Source organism: Talpa europaea (assembly GCF_964194135.1).
Source record: "Talpa europaea genome assembly, chromosome: 12".
Classification (NCBI taxonomy): domain Eukaryota; kingdom Metazoa; phylum Chordata; class Mammalia; order Eulipotyphla; family Talpidae; genus Talpa; species Talpa europaea.
In genome coordinates this window covers 58185655-58204958 of record NC_140079.1, presented here as the reverse complement: position 1 = coordinate 58204958, position 19304 = coordinate 58185655, and the positions used below count along the sequence as shown (strand labels likewise).

Here is a 19304-nt window from a genome sequence, read left to right as displayed (position 1 = left end):
ATAACTATAAGAAAGTGAAAATCAAAATCAACGAAAATCTATGAACCAGAGACACTTTTAGGGGGGCGGGGGCGGGAGGGGAGGGATTGGGGTCAGAATGGGGGGCTGCAATTGTATGGGGAATATAACAATAAAATTTATAAAAAAAAAAAATTAAAAAAAAATAAATTAAAAAAAAAAAAATAATCCAAACAAATTTACAAATGAATTTCTTTGAGGAGGAAATAGTTAAATTTAAGAAATCCTAAAGCGAAGAGAGTCAGAAGGAGGGAGACAAATATTGGATGGTGTGACTGCATGTGGAATGCAGAGAAACAAATCATAAGGGTCAGATAAAGCCAAACTAAAACATAATCCTTGAAAGCTGACTGTAGAACTGAGGCAACTAGGGGGTGTGGGGTCACAAAGTGGGGAGGGGGCCCGGTGGACTATGTGTGGTTTGGTGATGGGAGCACTATGCTAACAACACTTGAAGGGGATCCTGTACCTCTAAAATACAAATGATGTAAACCCATGTTATTGCAATGAAAAAAAAATCCTAAAACTATAAAAAAAAAAAAAAAAAGAATTTGGGGTAAGACGGTAAAGCAGACATGCAGACAGAAATTAAAAGAAGGTTTATTTACAAGGGAGGGTGAGGAGGGAGAATATACAGAAAGAATATTAACTGATTGGCATATCCTGCCAACAATGCCATCTGAGCTGAGACATCAGTTGTAGCTGGAAAAGCAAGAGAGGGAGGCCCAGCTGTCCTCAGTCTTTTCAACAAGGCAACTCAGCTTCTTCCCCTTGGTCCTAGCAGCCCCTCATATGTAAAATTCAGCTCATGGCATGCTGGGAGTTGTAGTCAGATTTTAGAGGCGTGGAAATGGTAGGCATAGTCCGGTGTGTCATTCACTGGCTGAGATCACAAATCCCAACCTACCTCCGACAGTAAATTCAAACTCAAATCCAGCTTATTATGAAGTCCTAAAGTCCTTCCTCTATCAGAGATTAGGAATTTTTTTCTTTTTTTATAAAATATTAATTAATTAATTCATTTATTTATGCATAAAAGAACTGGAATGTAGTCCAGAATTGTAGGGGTTGAGAGGATACACCAGAGACAGAGTGGGGAGCAGAACAGGCAGATTTACTGAAATGCACTGCTCAGGGGAGCAATGGGCAAGACAGGAGCAGCAGTCTGTTGCACCATATATGGGTTAGCTCCCTTGCTGGGGATTGAACTCAGGCTTTGGTGGTGACAGCGCTGAGACTTACCCCTTAGGCCACCAGGGAGGCCCTTAGGAAACGTTTTTCTAAAGAGTAATAAATATTTTAGGGTATTGGGGTGCCAAATATTTTAATGTTTAGGGATTTTGTTACAATTATTTAACTTTTCTGTTGTAGAATGAAATCAGGCATGATAATATGTAAGTGAATAAGCAGGCTGTGTTCTAAAAAATTATATTTCTGAAAATTGAAAATGCAATTTCATGTAAATTTTTTGCATTATTCAGAGTATTTGTTTTTAACTATTTGAAATTGCAAATATCATTCTTTTTTTAAAGATTTATTTATTTATATAAGCATTGGGGTACAGGCCAGAGGCACGGGAGGGTGAGAGAATCCACCAGAGATAGAGCAGGAAGCAGAACAGGCAGAAGGACTGAAATACATTGCTGAGGAGAGCAGTGAGCGAGACAGGAGAGGTCTGTGGTGCCATGTGGAAATCTCCCCAGGGCAGGAGGGAATCAAACCGGCGCTGCGGAGGAGGAGGCTGCGGACAGCTTCACAGCACTGCGCTCAACTTGCTGTGCCACGGGGGAGAACCGCAAAAATCATTCTTGATTCACAGAGTATACGGAAAACAGGCAGTGGATTAGATTGAACCCATGGGCTGAATCTCTGTATCATATAGATCTCTTTTTCATACCATATTTCCAGTAAATATTAAAGGTACTTATAGGTATTTACTCCTTATTTATACACCATGACAACATCCACTTTTAATTCTACTCAATAAACATCGTCTAAAGTGAACAAAATAATGTACTGTAAAAGGATTCAAAGAAGAATACCAAGATGGCAGACTTAAATTCAACCATATTATTAATTATATTAAATATGAATAGCCTAAAAACTCTTTGTAAAAGGCAGATACTCTCAGTTCACATATTCAACTATAAAATGCTTAGAAAAAATACTTTAAAGATTAAGACATGAAGATTTAAAGTAAAAGGATAGAAATTATATACCAGGTAAACTATAAGAAAATAAGCATGCCATGCTAGTGCTTGACAAGATAGACTTCACAGCAGAGTATTACCTGAGATAAAAATGGACACTTCATAATGACAAATAGATACATTTACCAAAAATGCATAACAACTATTATTGTTAAGAAATCAAAATACCTAAGAAAAGAGCTTTGGAAAAAAGTAACTTAAGAATTGACAGAACTAGTAAACAGTCAAATTCATAATCCTGATTGAGGATTTTTATCATCTCTAAGTAATTGATATAACAATGGGCAACAAGAGTGATTGTAATCTGGACCAGAGAAAGAAAAGGCCAAGATGCTGGTAATAGCCAGATCAGGTAAATGGTATAAGGTAAATCAGGAAATTCTAAAAATTTAGATATATGGACTTAAACTTAATAATTTTAAGATAATAATCTATTTCCATAAATCTGCCTGAACCTAATCTTGTTCAATTACCTAAAATTAGTCAATTAGTAAAGTGATATCTCACTATTGTCATATTTTTCATTTCCACCCCTGATTATTGTTGGGATAGAACATTCCTTTACAAAATAATTATCAGACATTTATTGTTCCTCTTCTCTTTAATTGTATATTGCAACTTTTTTATATTAGACAAATTTATAGTTTTTTCCCAAGGTTGAAAAAATATTTTTAATTTTGTTATATTAGTTTTATATTCTTAACTTTTAAAGTTTAGTCTTTAATATCTTTAAAATTTGTTTTTGTATCTGGAGTAAGGTTAAGTTCCATTTTTTTTTAAAGATTTATTTATTTATACAAGAACCAGGGTACAGGCCAGATGTGCGGGAGGAATAGTGGACTCACCAGAGACAGAGTAGGGAACAGAACAAGCAGACAGACCAGCGGGCAAGAAAGGAGAGGCCCACTGCGCCATGTGGTTATCTCCCTGGCTTGCTGGGATCGAACCCGCACTGCAGAGGCTGCAGACAGCTTCAGTGTTATGCTCAACCGTCTGCACCACCATGGAGGCCCTGGGTTCCATTTTTTATCGCAAATACAGTTAACTATTTTTTTAACCCCATCAATTAAAACATCCATCCTTACCTTGATGATTTTCAGTGTTACCTTCATTACACAAATAGTTTCTGAAATATAGGTGAGTTCTTTTTTTTTTTAACTCATATTCCATTGATCTGTTTTCCTGTTCCTTACACCAGCAATAGTCTTTTTTATTTTTATTTTTAAAGGTTTATTTTATTTATTCATTTATACATACAAGAGCTGGGGTGTAGGCCAGAGGTGCAGGGAGTGAGAGGATTCACCATAGACAGAGTGGCGAGCAGAACAGTCAGATCTACTGAAATACACTGATCAGGGGAGAAGCAGATGAGACAGGAGAGTTCTGCTGTGCCATGTGGGTTAGCATCCTGGCTGGGGATTGAACTCATGCCGCTGGCATGGCTGGCAATAGCTTGGTAACTCTGAGACTTTAACATTATGTTCTCCACAAAATATATAGTTTTCATCCATCATTATACAATTGATCCCTTTTACCCAATTTGTCAACTTATTTTCCCTTCTCTTCTGGTAACCTCTGTTTTGTTCTTACAGTCTGAAAGTCTATTTTTGTTTTCTTTTGTTCGTTCACTTGTTTTGAATATGGTAGTGTTTATGACAAAAAAATAAAAAGAGAGGGCATGTCCCTCTCTTACATTGTTTTACACATCATTTTCAAAATTGAATTAGCTGTTCATTAATGATGAACACTTATCCTGTATATAATTTTAGAATAAGCCTTTGATCGTTTCTTCTGCATCTTGAAAAACATACCGGTATGCATGAGATAAACTTAATCAAACACTTGATTTGCATCAATTGATATGATCAGGTGATAATTTTTCCTTTCATTCATCATTATGTGGAATCACATGGATAGATTTTTTCCCTAGATATCAAGTCATTACACATGCTTACATGCATATTATACATTTTAAATATCCTCATATTAATCGGTTAATTTTTTATTGTGAATTTTTGCATTTGTATCTATATGTGAAATTAGTATACATATTCTTATTTGAATGGTCAGATTATATAAATCTTGAAAAATTTGTCAGTTTCCCCTCCTTTTCATTTTCTAAAACAACTTCCATAAAATGGGGATTATCTGTTCCTTCAAAATTTGGCAAACCCCATCTATAAAAACAATTAGTCCTGGGACTTGTTTGAGGAAAGATTTATGATTGACATATAAATTTCCTTGATATTTATTAATATATTCAAGTTTCCTTTTCCAACTTTAGACTATTGGCATTTCCAGAATTTTATTAATTTCTTCTACATACTCAAATTTCATGATAGTTGATCATAACATATGTATTTTTAAAGATTTATTTATTTATGCATACAAGAACCACGATACAGGCCAGAGGTGTGGAAGGATGAGAGGACTCACACAAGACAGAGTGGGGAACAGAACAGGCGGATTGACTGAAATACACTGCTGAGGGCAGCAGTGGGCGAGTCAGGAGAGGCCTGCTGTACTATGTGGGTAGCTCCCTGGATGGGGATGGAACTCGTGCTACGGTGGCTGCAAATAGCTTCATAGGTTGCTTCTTAACCCCTTGCACCACCAGGGAGGCCCTATAATATATATTTTTTTTAAATAATAAATTTTACTTTTATATTCCCCCATACAATTGCAAACGCCCCATTCTGACCCCAATCCTTCTCCTCCCGCCCCCGACCCCCCAAAAAGTGTCTCTGGTTCATAGTTTTCTGTTGATTTTGATTTTCACTTTCTTATATTCATTTTCCTGGTCCCTTATTTAAGTTCTCTAGATTCCTGCTATGAGTGAGACCATCCGGTATTTTTCTTTTTCTTTTTGGCTTATTTCACTGAGCATGATCCCTTCCAGCGCCATCCATGTTGCTGCAAATTGCATGTGTTTATCTTTTTTGAATGCTGAGTAATATTCCATGATATATATGTACCACATCTTCTTGATCCAGTCATCTATTTTTGGGCATTTGGGTTGTTTCCAAAGCTTAGCTATTGTAAACAGTGCTGCTATAAACATAGGGGTGCAGGTGCTCTTTGGAATTGATGTTTCTGTGTCCTTTGGGTAAATACCTAGGAGTGGAATTGCTGGATCATATGGAAGCTCTATGTTCAGTAGGTCCAGAAATCTCCACACAGCTCTCCATAGTGGTTGGACCAGTTTGCACTCCCACCAACAGTGCAGAAGAGTTCCTTTTTCTCCACACCCTCGCCAACATTTGTTGTTGCTAGTTTTTTTAATATGTGCCATTCTCACTGGTGTGAGATGGTATCTCATGGTAGTTTTGATTTGCATTTCCCTGATTACAAGTGATGTTGAACATTTTTTCATATGTCTGTTGGCCATTTGCATTTCCTCTTCAGAGAAGTTTCTTTTTAGCTCTTCTGCCCATTTTTTGACTGGATTATTTTCTTTGTTGTTGCTGAGTCTCATCAGCTCTTTGCAGATTTTTGTGATCAGTCCTTTATCATTAGTGTTGGGTGCAAAAATGTTCTCCCAGTTGGTGGGGTTTCTCTTTGTTTTTGTTATTGTCTCTTTTGCTGTGCAGAAGCTCTTTAATTTGATGTAGTCCCAGCTGTTTATCTTTGTCTTCACTATCACTGCTTTGGGTGATGTGTCTATAAAGATGTCTTTGATGTGCAAATCCCGTAGTGTTTCGCCTATATTTCCTTCTATGTATTTTATGGTTTCAGGTCTTATGTCTAGTTCTTTAATCCATTTTGAGTTGATTTTTGTGTATGGTGTGAGGTAGTGGTCAAGCTTCATTCTTTTGCATGTAGCGACCCAGTTTTCCCAGCACCATTTATTGAACAAACTTTCTTTGCTCCAATGCATAGTTTTTGCTCCTTTGTCAAAGATTAGTTGACCATATATCTGTGGGTTTATTTCTGGATTTTCTATTCGATTCCATTGGTCTGTATGTCTGTTCTTGTTCCAATACCATGCAGTTTTGATGATTATGGCTTTGTAGTATAGTTTGAAGTCTGGGAGTGTGATGCCTCCATTTCCTTCTTTTTTTTTCAGTAGAGCTTTGGCTATTCAGGGTTTTTGGTGATTCCATATGAATTTCATCAATAATTGTTCTATTTCTTTGAAGAATGCCATTGAGATTTTGATTGGAATAGCATTGATTCTGTATATTGCTTTTGGTAGGATGGCCATTTTAATAATGTTTATTCTTCCAATCCATGAGCAGGGGATGTCTTTCCATTTCTTTGTGTCTTCTTCTATTTCTTTTAACAGTGTTTTATAGTTTTCTTTGTATAGGTCCTTTACCTCTTTTGTTAGATTTATTCCCAAATATTTGATTTTTTTTGTTTCCATAATAAAAGGGATGGTTTTTTTGATTTCTTCTTCTTCAGATTTATTGTTTGTGTATAGGAAGGCTACCTGACTTTTGCGTGTTGATTTTGTATCCTGCCACTTTACTGAATTGATTGATGAGTTGAATTAGTTTTTCTGTGGAGATTATGGGGTTCTCTATGTATATTATCATATCATCTGCAAATAGTGATAGTTTGACTTCTTCTTTTCCTATTTGGATTCCTTGGATGTCTTTCTCTTGTCTTATTGCTCTGGCTAGGACTTCCAGTATTATATTGAAAAGCAGTGGTGAGAGTGGACATCCTTGTCTTGTTCCAGATCTTAATGGAATTGCTTTCAGCTTTTCACCGTTGAGAATGATACTGGCTGTTGGCTTGTCATAGATGGCCTTTATGATGTTGAGGTATGTTCCTTGTATCCCAAGAATTTCAAGGGCTTTTATCATGAATGGGTGTTGCACTTTGTCGAAAGCTTTCTCAGCATCTATTGATATTATCATATGGTTTTTATATTTCTTTTTGTTGATGTGTTGGATAACGTTGATTGATTTTCGGATGTTAAACCATCCTTGTGCCCCTGGAATGAATCCAACTTGGTCGTGGTGAATTATCTTATGGATACATTGTTGGATTCTGATAGCTAAAATTTTATTGAGGATTTTTGCATCCGTGTTCATTAGGGAGATTGGCCTATAATTTTCCTTTTTTGTGTTGTCCTTATTCGGTTTTGGTATTAGTGTAATATTGGCTTCATAGAACGTGTTTGGTATTGTCCCTTCCTTCTCAATTTTTTGGAAGAGTTTGTGAAGGATAGGCACTAATTCGTCTCTGAATGTTTGGTAGAATTCATTTGTAAATCCATCAGGTCCTGGGCTTTTGTTTTTGGGGAGGATTTTGATTACCATTTAAATTTCGCTGCTTGTAATTGGTCTGTTTAGGTGTTCTATTTCTTCTTTATCTAGCTTTGGGTGATTGTAGAGTTGTAGGAATTTGTCCATCTCCTCTAGATTGTTGAACTTGTTTCCATATAACTGTTCATAGTAGTTACTGATTATTCTTTTGATTTCTGCTGTGTCCATTGTGATTTCTCCTCTTTCATTTATGATCCTGTGTATTTGTGCTTTCTCCCTTTTTTCCTTTGTGAGCCTGGCTAGGGGTTTGTCTATTTTATTTATTTTTTCAAAGAACCAGCTCTTGGTTTCATTGATCTTTTGGATTGTTTTTTTAGTTTCAATTTCATTTATTTCTGCTTTGGTTTTTATTATTTCTTTTCTTCTACTGCTTTTGGGTTTTTTTTGTTGTTCTTTTTCTAGATCTTTGAGCTTCGAGATTAGGTTGTTTCTTTGAGTTCTTTCTTGTTTTTTGATGTGAGCTTCTATTGCTATATATTTTCCTCTTATTACTGCTTTTGCTGTATCCCATACATTTAGGATATTGGTGTCCTCCTTGTCATTCAATTCAAAGAATTTTTTAATTTCTTCTTTGATCTCCTCGTTAGCCCAGTGGTCTTCCAGTAATGTGGCTTTTAATCTCTATGAGGTAGGATAGTTCCTTGCCTTCTTTTTATGATTTATTTGTAGTTTGATGCCTTCGTGGTCAGAAAAGATGGTTGGTATGATTTCAATCTTGGTGTATCTGTTGATGTTTGTCTTGTGCCCCAGTATGTGATCGATCCTGGAGAATGATCCGTGTGCGCTTGAGAAAAATGTGTACTCCGTTTTTTTTGGGTTTAGTGTTCTATAGATGTCTGTTAAGCCCAAATGCTCTAGGTCCTTATTTAGAGCTTTAGTTTCTTTACTTATTTTTTGTCTTGTTGATCTATCCATTGTTGATAGTGGTGTGTTGAAGTCTCCCACTATGTATGTGTTTTCTCTGATGTCTGTTTTCAGAGAGGACAACAGTTGTCTGATATATTTTGGTGCTCTTTCGTTTGGTGAGTATATGTTAATGAGTGTTACTTCTTCTTGAAGTATTGTCCCCTTAATCATAATGTAGTGACCATTGGGGTCTCTTTTTATTTTTTTGAGTTTCAAGTCTGTTTTATCTGATATAAGTATAGCTGTTCCTGCTTTCTTTTTTGGCCCATTTGCTTGTAGGATTGTTTTCCATCCTTTGACTTTGAGCCTATTTTTATCTTTTGTAGCTAAATGTGTTTCCTGGAGACAGCAAAAGGTTGGGTTTTGTTTCTTAATCCAGGCTGCAACTCTGTGTCTTTTTATTGAAGAGTTTAGTCCATTTACATTTAGAGTTAATATTGATATTTTAGCATCTGTATTTGCCATTATGTTTGTCTTTCCTTTGATTTTATTTATTTATTCTTTTAATAACTTTTTTTTTTTTTTTGGTCTTCTTTCGTTGTTATTCGTCCCTCTGAGGTTCTGGCTTTAGGATTCCTTGTAGTATTTTTTGGAGTGGGGGTTTAGTCGTAACGAAATTCCAGAGTTTCTCTTTGTCTGGGAAGGTCCATATTCTTTCTTCATGGAGGAAAGAGAGCTTTGCGGGATAGAGTATTCTTGGTTGGCATCTGTTTTCTTGGAGTCTGTTGACTATGTCCCTCCACTCTCTCCTTGCCCTTAGTGTTTCTTCAGAGAAGTCTGATGTCAGCCTGATTGGTTTTCCTTTGAATGTTATCTGTTTCTTCCCTCTTGCCAGCTTCATTATTTTTTCCTTGTCCTGGATTCTTGGGAGCTTTACTATTATGTGTCTTGCTGTGTTTTTCCTTTCGTTGTTGAAGTTTGGTGTTCTTCTTGCTTCTTGTATATCAATTTTCAGCTCCTTCTTCGCATTTGGGAAGTTCTCTTCAATTATATCCATGAATATTTTCTCTGTTCCTACATCTCTCTCCTCTCCTTCTGGAATTCCTATAACTCTTATATTTCCTTTCCTCATGGAGTCAAATAGTTCCCGAAGTCTTTCTTCATTCTTTTTCCTTCGTACTTCTCTTTCCTTTTCTGTTTTGGTTCTTTTTATTTCTGTTTCTTCAAGATTACTTATTTGTTCTTCCATTTCATCTATTCTGCTTTCATTGCTTTTCCCAGATTTCTTTAGTTCCTCCATTAATTCTTTGATCTCCTGCATTTCTTTTACTTCCCTCTTTAGGGACTCAATTTCCTTCTTCTGATCTATCACTTTTTTAATCATGGCAATTTTAAATTCTCTTTCTGGAAGGCTCAGAAGTTTTTCCAAGTTGCTGTCGTTGCAATCTGGGGAGTGGTTTTCTTTTTGTGGTGTGCTTCTTTCCTGAGGAGTTGTTAGGTTGCGTGTGGTTCTTCTACTCCCTACTGTCTGTTTTCTAATTTGTCGTATGCGTTGGGACACTGTGTTGCTCGGACTGACTGGCATCTTGGGTGAACTTCTCCGCTCCCCTCTGGCTCTTCCAGGAGCCATCTCTGTCTTCTGGGGGAGCTTTCTGCTGGTTTTAGGCAGTTTTTACTGAAGAAATGTCCCTGTTCTAAAATGGCGAAGCGGGATGTAGTCCCTGCACCTCCGGTTTCAGGCACACTCTCTGCGCACCCGGTCTGCCCCGGACGTGGGTGCCTGCTCCCTCTGTGGGCTCAGACTGCTGGTCGGAAGGGGCCTGGCGTGGGCTAACTTCCCGGTTGGCCACTGGGTCCTCCAGAAACCTTCTGCCCTTTTCAAGCAGTCTTAAGAAATTTCCTGTTCTATGGGGTGTTAGTGACTTTTTTTTCCAGGTCTCTAGGTGGCGCCAGAGATCTCTCCTATTGTCCTTGGGGGTCTGTTTTTCGCCTCCCCCCACCCCGTGGGACAGGGAACAGAGCGGGAATGGTAGGGTACACCTCAACAGCTTTGGGGTGATGTGTCTGCCTTGTGCCCCACCGTCGTGGAGAACCCACGCCCCGAATTTTCGTGCCCCGGGTCTCAGTTCAAAGCCCTCAGTTCCAGGACGTGGGCTGTAGCCCAGTTCAGTGGCGCGGGAATGGCGCCTTTTGCACCGCTCCCGTGCCTGGGCGCCTGGTTCCTGCTTACTCAGGGAGGGACCTTCACCTCAGTGAGGACCTCCACGTGTCTCCCCGCAAGCCTAGGTCGCAGGCGCGGGGACCTGGGCAGCCCCGATCCCGGTCTGCACTTGCTTTTCAAGCGCGCCCAGTGCGCCCCTTTTCCGCGCCAGCTTACTGGCAGCCCGGGCTCTGTGTGCGTCTCCCGGGGTCTTTGTTCTTCTCTAATGGCGCCCGGAGCCGTTTGCTCCCGTTCACGGGGTGTGGTGGCTGCAATAGGTCCTTTCCACTCACAGTCCTGCTTGCTGCGTCCTTTGTTCTTGTTGGCCGTTTTGGTTTGTTGTTTCCCTCCTCTCTGCTGGTCGGAGAGTGCCGCCTCTGTGGGCGGGGGAGGGGAGCAAGGTTTTGCGCTTCCCTCCTTTCTAGTCCTCTTTTATGGCCACTTTCTTCTTCGGGTAGTTTGCTGGAGTCACCCGTTTATCTTCCGTGTCCCAGTTCTCACTGGGACCTGCCGCTTTTCCTCCCTATTAACTTTTTTTAATGGGAGATCTTACTCGCAGTGTTTCCTCGCCGCCATGTTGCTCCGCCCTCCTCCCTATAATATATTTTTTTCATTTTATTTTAACTTTGATGATTATCTGCTTTATATTGTGTTTTTGAGACTCAAGATTCTCTTCTTTTTCTTGCCTGAGATTCTTTCAGTGGTTTTTAGTCAAAGAATGTCTTTCAGTTTTGTTCATTTCTCTTTTTGTTCCAGTTGTTCTCAAATGGACTGACGTGTAACCTTCTTTATTATTTCCTCTCTTCCTGTTTCTGTCAATTAATGCTGATGTTCTTTTTTAGCTTCTGTGTTGACTGCTTGGATAATCTGTGTTGGTATCCCATAATACTTCCCTCTAAGGATTACTTTAATTGTAGTCCATAAATGTTGACATATAGTGCTTTCATTGTCATTCAGTCCCAAGTATTTTGTAATAACTCTACAATTTCTTTTAAAATCATGGATTTTAATAGAATTTTCTTTGTTGTTTCTAGCACAGATTTTTCAGAGCATAACAACTTTTTACAGCGCCAGTTGTGTCATTACTAGAGGGTTTTGTTCCCCTCCCGTTGGCCCAAACATTTTATTAGGACACATTTTAACCCTTTATTTATTTAGAATTTAAGGATTATTCCATATAAGAAATGTGTGCTCTCTGCAGTAATTGGTCAAAAAGTATCTCCAACTTTCACCATTTTCTCTCTTTTCATTTGCATACACAAACATCTATAAATCTTTTCTTCCATTTCCCTTTTCTTTGTTAATTTATGCCCTATGCTTTGTTTTCCTTCATCTACTTATTTTTTTCTTATTATGAATTCTTATATCTTTCAAATTTTGGTTTTCAGAAGAAAAATAATTTTAAATTAACAAAAATATTTTAGTGTAAGTAACCCTATGATATATTCAAAATATACTAAAAAATACATATTTATCTTATATTTGGATTTAAGTTTGAATTTCTGATTTTTGTTTGAATGTTTATTTTTGCTGAATCTGACAATCCTTATAATTAATTTTAGTTAACCAATTTAGTCACCAATGACTCTACCCATCCAAAAAATGCTCCAGGTTTCATAATTTAGCAAATAGAAAAACAGTTTTGTAGAAGGCAGCGACTTTGATCATGATTCTGGATTCTTAAACTTTGTTCGAGTCAAGATGATTTCCTGGAGCTTATTTACTTTACATAGTAAAATAAATAGTATTAGCTGCCTGAATTTTCAGTCTCTCTAGAAAAGAAACAATAGGTTAGGAGAAGATTTAGAAACTGGGAGAAAACACATACTCAGAGGAAGAGCATTGTACGCTCTGTTTTTTATTATGGATATCAAATACCAAATCCATTAAGCAGTCAAATGACCTTTTATAAATCATATAAATATATATTTACATACATATAAAACATATTACATTCTTGTATGTCAGTTTTCTTAGATTTAATATGAGCTATTTGACTAGAAGATTCCTTCCAGCTCTGCATTTTATTTTAAGATTGATCATGAATTTAAAATGAATAACAAATATGATTAATAATAGCATCACAGTCTTAGGTTATCAAATACTAGGGGCAACGATTGGATACATAGAGATCTATCAATATCTTTAGAACCATTGAAAATATGGTTGAGTTCTGAAAGTGTCAGCATCATCTGAGAATAAGGTACAAAAGCAGAAGCTTATCTCTACTAAATAAGAATCTGCATTTTAACAAGTTTCTTAGTTTTTTTGTGCACATTAAATTTTTAGGAGCTCTGCTGTAGAGGATTGTTATCTTCAGCAAAATAACTGATGTTCAAAATGATTACTACAATTGCTCAAGAGAAAGTACAGAATTCTTTGCTTCAGAGAACAGAAAAATTTCTAATATATATTGAAATTATTTTGATATATATGATTGAAATTTTTATAAAGTCCTTGTGCTTCAAAAGAAAATCTTCTGCTGGGAACATTAACCTAAATGGATCTCTGCATTCCCTGATAATCCTGCAAAAGCAAAGATGACTATGTTTATATGGTTTTCATTTATACTATAAAACTAGTCCAGTACATTAAAATAGGAACAGCATCTCCCAGTAGCTGAATAGTTTATGCCCAGAGGGTAAAAGACTCATTTTCCACCTTCTTATTTGATTGCTAGTAATCTACCTTTTTACTGATTTTTTATGGAAGTTTTTGAAAACCCTAGACATGACAACTTAGAAGACTCTAAGTTTTATGAACAATTGGTATAGCAATTTTTTATCAACCAGGAGGGATGCGTGCCCAAATCTACAGTAAATCCCTTCATACTCTCACTTCTGTTCTTGTTCCCAAGAGAACTTTATCCATCTGCATTCCGTGATATCTCTTCTCACTCTCAGAAACTCTTTTTCTTAAGTGGAGTTTCCCCAGGAATCAGACTATGAGATGAAGATTTGCATGTAGAAAGTTTGCTGAGATTATTTCTTGAGATCAAAGGGGAGTGAACAACGTGAGAATGGACACAGGGGGCATTGGAACTGACACGTCCCATGGGAGCTGGGATATCCCTTCAGAGCTGTCCAAATTTGTGTATCACTCATGTTATCAAAAGGTCATGAGAGGGCGTCCCCGGTGCGCAGTGGGTTGAGCACAGCGCTGTGAAGCTATCCACAGCCTCTGCTATGTGGGTTCAATTCCCAGCCAGCCAGGGATCTACCCACATGGTACGGCAGACCTCGCCTGTCTCGCCTGCTGCTCCCCTCAGCAGTGTATTTCACTCAGTCTGCCTCTTCTATTCCCCACTCTGTCTCTGGTGAGTCCTCTCAACCCCCATACCTGTGGCCTGTACCCCAGTTCTTGTATAAATAAATAAATAAGTAAATAAATCTTAAAACAAAAAAGGTCATTAGACATGGGCCACTCACCCTTCATTCCAGGGAATTGGCATCATCTTATGAAAGCTTTCTTCCTCTAAGTGCAATTTCTGGAAAGAGACTTGATATTGAGTTGTGTGCTCAGTTATGAAGGATGAGATTTGGGTGTCACTACAGTGTTTCACGACAGATTTGGTTTTTTATCCTTCTGATCCTTCTTTGGATTCCCACAGCTCTTCTGAAACAAAGTCTCTGCTGATTTTGCCATGGTATCTAAAAATCACATATGATGAAATGCTCATAGAAGAAATTGAACCTAAGAGCTGATTCTGATCTGAAACCTTTCACTGATTTGCTACATTATTTATTTTTTAATGTCTTCCTCTCAACAGTAGGTAGTCATAATAGAGGTTCCCTTTTCATTTCACAAAATGACAGGCTGATCTCACCCAGCCAAAAAAAAAAAAACAAAAAACAAACAAAAAAAAAAAACAATACTTATAAACTTTCTTGTACTATAAAAGGATAACAAGGAAATTAATTGGGATTTGACCCATACAAAGAAGAGATATGTGAAGGATATGTGAAGGAAGTAAAACCAAGTTCAGTCTTCTCTGCCCATTTGACTTAAAACCTTAAGCATGGAGATAGCCAAGAATGCTCTGTGCAAAGAGATTAGTTGCTTCCTACCTTCACCTCTTAAATATCCACTTTGGTAGATCTCTGAATCTTTGAGAGTTAATCTCACCCTTGTTAACATTTCTGATGTCTACATAGACAATATTATTAGGGTGAGCCATGTGAAATTGCCAACGTCTGATAATTTTTACCAACATAAAAGACATGTGGTTCAATCAGTAGTGCAAGTGTTCTTAATCTGATTTCTGTTGACCCCTAATTGGATTCTGAATGCTTTTGAGAGGGTCTTTCTGCTCCCTGAGATTGTATGAAGGTTTTATGCCTCACTGTCTATGTGACTTCCTTTGGGAGAGTAATAAAGGGCACACATGTCAAAATTTTTTCTAAGGAATCTGTGATTTTCTTTTCACAGCAAATTAAGAACCAGTGGGCAGTCAAGTGAATATAGAACTTAAAAGTAAAATACTTATATTCCTACCTCTCTGGAGGTAGTTACATAAGCTCTGAAAACTCAGTTTCTACTTATATAGTACAAACTTTGTATACTGGATATATTGGAGAATGACAATCTCATATAGGAATAGTAACCTAATGAGCTTAATCAGTGATCCAGCAATGCATATCTGGAAAATTTTAGTACTAAACAAACAGAATGTAGTGTCTGTCTGCTTTCTCCTGTTCACAGGCCTGGAATCAGGAAGTGCCATACATGAGTGAAAATGGAAAGACTCAGAAAAAAATAACAACCCAGACACTAACCAAAAGTTTTTTCGAACCTCAAAGAAGATTCTTTTCAATTTTGTGGTGTAGGTTCAGGGTCTGCTATCAGTGACCATCACAAAGGATGACCTGGAAGTTGAAAGACTTAGCTTGGGAGTATATTAGGTGTGTCTGTACCTAGCAGGCAGACTAAAGAGGGTTTTCTTTTTTCTTTTTTTTATTTTATTTTTTGTGTATTTATTTATTTATTTATTTATTAAGATTTATTTATTTATAAAAGCACTGGGTACAGTCAGAAGCGCAGGAGGGTGAGAGAATTCACCAGAGCCAGAGCGGGGAGCAGAGCAGGCAGAAGGACCGAAGTACACTGCTGAAGGGAGCAGTGGGCGGCAGGGGAGGTCTGCACGCCATGCGGGACCCTCCTCCGGTGGACGGGGAGCAGCCGGGGATCGAACCGGTGCTGCATAGGCTGCGGGCAGCTTCGCAACCCAACGCTCAACCGCTGAGCCACCGGGGAGGCCCTAGAGGGTTTTCTTAAAGCCAAACAGTTCTGTATCAGGAAAATGTTCTTTCATGCCTCACTAGTGGCCAGAGGTTAGATCTGTGAACAGGCTTTGGATGAAAAAGCAGCTGAGTATGTGGGACTGGTTTCCCAATTTTGTCTGCTAATCAGTCTCCATCCATCCATCCCTCTATCCTTCCATCCATTCAATCTCTATTTTCTGTTTCAAAGTATGTTGCTAATTTCTCTAGCAATCCCTCTATCATTCCTCAATCCTGAAAATGACTTGCTTTTCCAAAAGAATTTGCTCCCTTTTGAGATCTAGTTGAAGTTCCTCTTCTTCCTATGAGCCATGTGCTAATTAATTTTATACCAGCCATGTAATACGTTAATGCAATTTACTTGTTCAAATGAATAATAAAACATTGCAGATAAAGCTAACATTCCCTTTGACCTGTTACTATCTTAGATTTTCTTCTGGGTCATGCCTGGTGCTCATTTCAGATCTGGGTATTCCTTAGGAAATACATCTGGTATGCTTTGTGTCGAAGGGGGCAGCTGTTCACATAATGCTTTTAGTGTGTGATTGGAGGAGAGTCATGCTTGTAGTGGCAGAGGTGGCGAGGGAATGGACATGTCAGTAGAGCTTCATGTTGGCAAGTTTTTGTTCCAGCTGCTACCTGACTTTTATACCTGGATCATTAAAGTCATAATTTTATTTAAAGTAAAAACAATCTGGTTGTTATATATACTAAAATAACTGTGACTTGGATGTAAAAGGAACATCTTTTGAAAATATCATCTTTGTTTGAATAAGGAATTCTCATTTAGTGTTCTAATTATACTGTTAATTCTCGTAGTTTCTTTGTCTATATGTATAACAAACATAGGTTTTTAATAATAAGCATATATTGAAATGGATTTTCTGAAAAGTCTATTAAAAAGTTACATATAAAAACATGATTTTAGACTCCTTTTAAAAAGCAGATATAATGCTATACCGAGAACCTCAAGTCTTTCTACTTCTATGGAAGCAGAACCTGGTGTACCAATGTGCAATCCTAGAACTATCAAGTTAAACGAGCCTATGCATTTCAGAGAAGACTAATTATTTAATATAACAAAATGTGTGGATCTATGTTTAATATTTACATCTTATTCTTTATCTTTGTGGAGTGCAAAGAGGACAAAAAATATATCTTTTTGGAAATTAGAATTATTAAACATGGAGTCCTCACTAGTTGATAGGCACTTCCTGTGTGCTTTAATGTGACTTCACTTAATCTTCATAGTAGCCACACAAGATAGGTAGTATGTCTGTTGTTCAGATGTAGAAAGAGGTACCCTTTCTGTCTGGTAGACAGAAAAGATGAATTGCTCAGATTTACCCAGCACCTAAAGATGGAGCTAAGATTCAAACTCAGGGTTCTGCCTAGTCAATCCTCTCTCCAGAATGTGAGCTTTCTTGCTTTCTTTTCCCTCCACTCTGATTGATTTTGAACTTATGGTGCAGTGTCAAACTAGTCTCTGCTTTTGAGGCACCAATAGTTGTATGAGAGTTTGTATTTTTCTGGTTTGACTGGCTATCGTGGGACTTGCCTGGTAGGTATTCAAATGAGGATGAAGTCTGGTGACCTTTCTGGTGTCATTATGAGAGCAAAGGCCAAGACTGACTGGAAATCTTGGTATTGACACTTTCCTCAAATCAAGGTACAAACACACTGCCACCAGGCATATGTTTTCAAATTCAAAGTGATCGGTATTCAGAGACCCATGGAGAACAGAGACATATTGCTGACAGATGTAAAATGAGCTGAAGATTTTGAGCATGGGCCCTCAACACAGAGAGATTCACACCATAACACCCACCCCTAATAACTAGTTTCAGGTGGGGTCTATTTTAAGACCCAAGAGATGGCAGTAAGACTGTTCTCCCTGTTACCCAAGCTACCCTCCTCTTTGAATCTGAGGCCTGTTGGGGTTTACTAAAGCCACCATATGTGCTTGTTTGGACACTGTCTACTCCTGCCTCAGGAATCAATGCAGATCTTTCTTCCAGGACTCAAGTCTCTTTTGTGGTACATGAAAAAGAAGAGGTTATGGGTGTTCCCAGGGGACTTTGATGCCCTTTGCTGCTGAAGTCGAGGCTCTGCCTTAAGTTCTTGGTTACCTTATGGTGTGTTTTATGTCAAACCATCATCCAGCTAGAGAGCAGGGATCTCATATTGCAAGCCATAACCTATGGGTCTGGATGTTTCTGAAGTTCTGAAGGAATATTTATTACTTCAAAGAGAGGAAATGAAAAGGGGGAAAATGACTCTGTAAAAGGAGAAAGTGGCTGGTCTTTCCGTCAAAGGAGGAGAGGAAGAAGGGAAAGCTGTACTGCACTGACCACTGGAAATCATAAAATCACCCTAATTAAGCCAGCAGTGCAAATGGACACTATAAACACACCGCCAAGACTCAGAAAAAAAAAAATCAGTCTGTGGACAAGAAAGAATTCTTGTTAACAGGAAAAATGTTTTACTCTCCTCTCCCTATTTTTAGAGGAGGTTCCTGCCATTAGTTGTTGGATATTGCTTTTACACTGAGGACAGTTTTCCTGGGGCTTCATACTCTCAGAACCTGACAAATAGTTAAAGAAATGCACACAGACTGTTTGCAGTCCAGCACCAGATTCAAATACTGTACACCAGAGAGGGCTGAGATTTATTCCCAACAGTAATTGAGTGATGTTGCGCTATCGGAAATAAAACAAAGTTAGAATTGTTGCATTAATTAGATTATTTCAATCTGGGAAATAAGCTCTCCAGGTCATTCCTCCTTCTCTAGGATGTTTTCTTTTACATTAAAGGATTTCCAGGGACAAAACTTCCATGCTAATTTTGAAAGAATGTCTTATTGTAATCAGCCTAACCATCTAGGAATATTCGTTATAAATAACTGAATTTTCCTGTGCTTCTGTGTTGGCTCATTTTCCAGCCATGGAGAGGGTAAATAATGCATGGGGCACCTGAAGGACTATATAAGAATAAACTCTAATCTCAGCCACACAGACTCTGCAATAGCCTCTCTCTAATTGTGTCATTGTTCACTACTAAGTGAGAGGTTCTGATAAAATAATTTAGGGAGGATATAATGAAGAGGAAGGATTAGTAGCCATACTAGTGCAGAACAAAAAGTCCGCTTGGTAATCATCTTGTCCACTTCTCTCACTTTGCAGATAAGGAAATATTGACTGACTTGGCAGTGATTTGTTGACTCCACTTTTGAGTCATCTTTTTGAGAAATTTAAGCATAGGTTAGATTAAAAAAAAGAAAGAAACAGTTGAAGTAAGACGTTTTGGAAAAACTTCTGAAATTTGTCTTATCCTGTCTAACTTTGACCTTTGATGTAACCTTGAATATCTTCCTGTGCCTACTCCGTATTTGTATCATTTGCAAAGGAGAAGGAAGCTTATGCTTTACAAATGGTGAATTGTCTGTGCCATGTGCCTCTGTAGTCCAAGAGAAATA

At 37.9% G+C, this 19304-nt stretch overlaps 1 protein-coding gene across 2 annotated transcripts in view; it reads left to right on the top strand.

Annotated features, from left to right (window-relative positions):
• The window catches only part of PAPPA2 (pappalysin 2), a gene marked incomplete at its 3' end in the record, with an annotated part of 286538 nt that overhangs the window by 165429 nt on the left and 101805 nt on the right, over positions 1 to 19304 (top strand). The gene's annotated exons all lie outside the window — the stretch shown is intronic.